The sequence below is a fragment of the Colobus angolensis genome, unplaced genomic scaffold (genome assembly GCF_000951035.1).
Source record: "Colobus angolensis palliatus isolate OR3802 unplaced genomic scaffold, Cang.pa_1.0 Scaffold166, whole genome shotgun sequence".
In the NCBI taxonomy this organism is placed as follows: domain Eukaryota; kingdom Metazoa; phylum Chordata; class Mammalia; order Primates; family Cercopithecidae; genus Colobus; species Colobus angolensis.
Genome location: NW_012114777.1, coordinates 5,879,753 through 5,883,553, shown reverse-complemented (window position 1 = coordinate 5,883,553; position 3,801 = coordinate 5,879,753). Strand labels below are relative to the sequence as shown.

General features: G+C 45.9%; 1 pseudogene; it reads right to left on the bottom strand.

Annotated features, from left to right (window-relative positions):
* Nucleotides 1-1,017: 1,017 nt before the first annotated feature.
* Nucleotides 1,018-3,801, bottom strand: part of LOC105508717 — a 5,950-nt pseudogene continuing 3,166 nt past the window's right edge.

Sequence of the window (3,801 nt, the reverse complement as noted above, 5' to 3'; positions counted from 1 at the left end):
GAATCACATGTGAATAAGTATGCTCTTTTTTGAGAATAGTATTTTTATTTTTATTAACCAAAATTTTAAAAAGAAATGTGCTATCCTGATATTCTTGAGCAGCATATAGATGAAGTCTCATTTGAGTAATCCGTACATTCAAGTGATATTAATTTAATAAGCTCTTGAAAATTGGGTATATTTCTCACTTCCTAGCTGGATATTTTGGTGAAGCATCTAGGACACCAACACCATCACCTTTACAGCAGAATAAAGAGCATATTCACACAGTCAGCTAGTGGTCACGGTGCTTTTCCCTCTTGCTGCCATCTCCCCACTGGCCCTGTGCAGGCTCCTGTCTAGGCTGGTGAAGGCAAGATAAGAGCGAGTGTTCAGTACTTCCAGGCACAACAAAGGGAACTCCGCAGGCTGACACAGACACTCGCTCGCATGGAAGGAAAATCTCATTTTCCTCCCAAAGCTGTTCCACCACGGCCCCAGGATATCTGTGGCTCTTCTGGATAGTGACAGGGAGGGAGCTGAAGCACTGTCGCAGAGGCTGCAGAGCCAGAGAACGAGTCCTCAGAGCCACCTTGCTGAACCCTGAGACTCAGAGCTTCAGCCCCAAGTTGAGCTTCAACCTACAGACAACCTTCAAAGGACACACCAGCACCCCAGAATCAAGGATGGACGAAAGTGAGGCTGGCACTGAAAATGAGCAGAGACCACGAAAACTAAAACACTCTTCACACTCAAGAACTCACTTCTTTTTTTTTTAATTAGACAAAGAACTCTATTAATCTTTGTTTCAAACTTTATTCCCAGGTTTTTTTCAGCTTAATTAGCTGCAAAGAATGAATTGTGTATAAGCAAAAACTAAAAACAGCTGAAGTATCTAAGGGACTTGGGTTTAAAAATGTTAGTGATTTAGTTTTTATGAGATCCATAAAGAAGACAATTTTGAAAAGCAGTCATAATTTAAAATAGCAGCTCCCAGTAACTTCTGCAACTTCTATTTTCTTCAGAAGTTGACTCAATTCACTTCACCTCATTCTTGGAAGCCTCATCAAAATTCTCCACAAGATCGGGAACTTCATTCTCACCATCATCATCATTCTCTCCAGCAGCAAGTAGTGCTTTTCCATCTACAGATAGTTTAGCGGAACTCCAGCCAGTCTCTTTAAACTAGTCAGACTGCACCAAGCTGGTTTATAATGATAAACCAGCAGGTAGCATTTCTTTCAGCAGCTTTGTCCCAGCATGGCCTGTCATGGTGAAAGTGTTCGCAGAGGTACCTGACCTTTAGGGTTGCTAAAATGGATTGCTGTTCATCGGTTTGTAAATACATTCACCTCTTCAGTACCAGAGATAGTGTTTACCCCTAACTTCCTTAAGGAGAGCTAAAGTTTTTTAGAATCTGCTGCAGCTGTTCTATGGACCACCTTCTTCCTTCTGCAAGCAGTTGCTTTCTCACCAATGCACACCGGTGCCTGCTGTCTGCTGAGCTTTCCCTGGTTCATGATTGTTTCTTTCAACTTGTTGGAGAGGAAAAGGGGCAGAAAGAAGGACTAGTGAAATGGGGGAGTTCCCTGACCCACTTTGCAGGACATGTGACAGGGATGTGGCTCGTCTATTTGGCCACCATGTGCACTCCAACCCCTATGGGAGGGGGAGCACACAGACGGGCAGGTGCAGGAGCCAGGGTAAGAGCCCCTGGGCTCTGACCCCACAGCGGCATCCAGGGGTGGTAGGCTGAAACTCCTGAAGCCTAAGTGGGCATGTGTTACAGTGCACTCTTTTAGCTTTGCAGTTCGCAGGTGACTTACATGTTAACCAGCTCAGTGCCCTCTTGGTACCTGAGTCCTTGTTCAGTGTCCAGGAAGAATCAAGTCACACATAGACTCAGAGATGAACGTGGGGTTTTTAATTGAGTGGTGAGGTGGCTCTCAGTGGGATGGATGAGGAGCTGGAAAGGGGATGGAGTGGGAAGATGATCTTCCCCTGGGGTTTGGCTGCCCCATGACCAATCTTCTCTCCCCGTGTCCCCAGCCAAACTCCCCTCAGCATTCAGACGCTCCTTCTCTTCTCTATGCTGCACCGTTCTGCCATTCTTCTGCTCTTCTGTTTGTCCCCTCATGGAACCCGGGGTTTGGGGTTTGGGGTTTATATGAGTACAGGAAGGGGACATGGCAGGCCAAAAGACAACTTTCTTTTTCCTATTTTTGGGAGCAAAAATAGGAATGCCTGTTCTCATTTAGGGCCATGGGTTTCCAAGCTTGGGGGTGGGCACTTTGCCAGGGAACTGCTTTCTTCTATCCAGTATTTCCCTGTCTCCTGTCCATATCACTAGGGTTGACACTCAAGGGGTCTCTGGTAGGACAGCTGAGACTAGGCACTCACATGTGAGATGCAAAATGGCCTCAAGAATTCATTTCTATAGCATATACCTGCCCCACACACAATGAAAAGAAAAGAAAAGAAGAAAAGGAAAGGAAAGGAGGAAAGGAAAGGAAAGGACACAAGATAGAGCTATATTAGTCAAAGTCTACAAGCAGAATATCTGGGAAAAAAAAATCTATAAAAGACAATTAATCTCCCTTCTGGATAGTACTCAGAAAAAAGATTTCACTTTTCCAATTAGTGTGAAGTTAACTTAGAGAAAACAGGAACATGGTAAAGGAAACACAAATTGAGAGTCAAATGGACCTGGATTCAAATCCAGACTCTAATTTACTATTCCTAATACATCTGTGACTTGCAGATACAGATGAGAAAAGGTAAAAACAAAACTGAAACCAGACTCAGACACTGGCTTCCCAGAACTCTTGCCCTATCAGATAGAAGAGACACTAGACAGGCAGTCCTGCAAGGGTGATATCAGCCTCAAGCAAGCCCTGAGCCAACCCAACTACCCTAGTCCAGAATGTTAGGAAAGGCTCTGCTGTGGCCCAAATGGAGAGAAGTCCATCAAGGAGAGAAACACATTGTGTGCAGTTCCTCAGACACAGAGAACCTGCAGGGCTCCACTGTGAGAGCAGTTCAGGGTCTCTGTGCACAGGGAGCAGTTCAGCAGTGAGTGACTTGCAGAAGGTGGGCCAGGGGCTGGGGGAGCACCAGCAGGTCGACAAAGGTCCTCTGAGCCAGATGGGGCTGTTTCCTAAGGGCAGTCAGCAGCCACTGAAAACATTAGGCAGGGAGGGGGCGTGATCAGGCTTGTCTTTATAGAAAGTTCACTTTTGTTGTCAATGAGAGGACTGCATTGGAGACAATAAAACTGGTAGCAGGGAGTCTGGTGGGAGCCACTTGGAATAACTCAGGAGAGAGACAGTCTGCACCTGAACAAGACGACCGCAAGGCAGCAGGGAAGAAGAGGAAATAAGATGGAGGAGTTTGAGGGTTGAATTGAATAGGGGTGGAGGGTGCAGAAAAGGGAAGAGGGAGGCACCGAGCAGGACAGGCCTCTCTTGGCTATCGCTGGGGTGCTACTCACAGAGCAGTGACCCATCTAAGACAGCAGCAGGTTGGGAGGACGGGTGGAGACTGCTGGCCAGAGCTCAGGAGAGAGTTTGGGGCTACAATGGCTATTTGGGGAATCTCTGCAAGGTTGTTAACTGATGGCATGCAAGTAGAAGAGGCCACAAAGGGAGAGTATGTAAAGGATCCTAGAGGACAGGCCCATAAGGAATAGCTGCTTTTAAGACCAGGCAGAGGAGTCTTTAATACATCTTGAATTAATTTTTGTATAAGATATAAGGAATGGATCCAGTTTAAGCTTTCTGTATATAGCTAGTCAGTTTTCCCAGCACCATTTATTAAATAGGG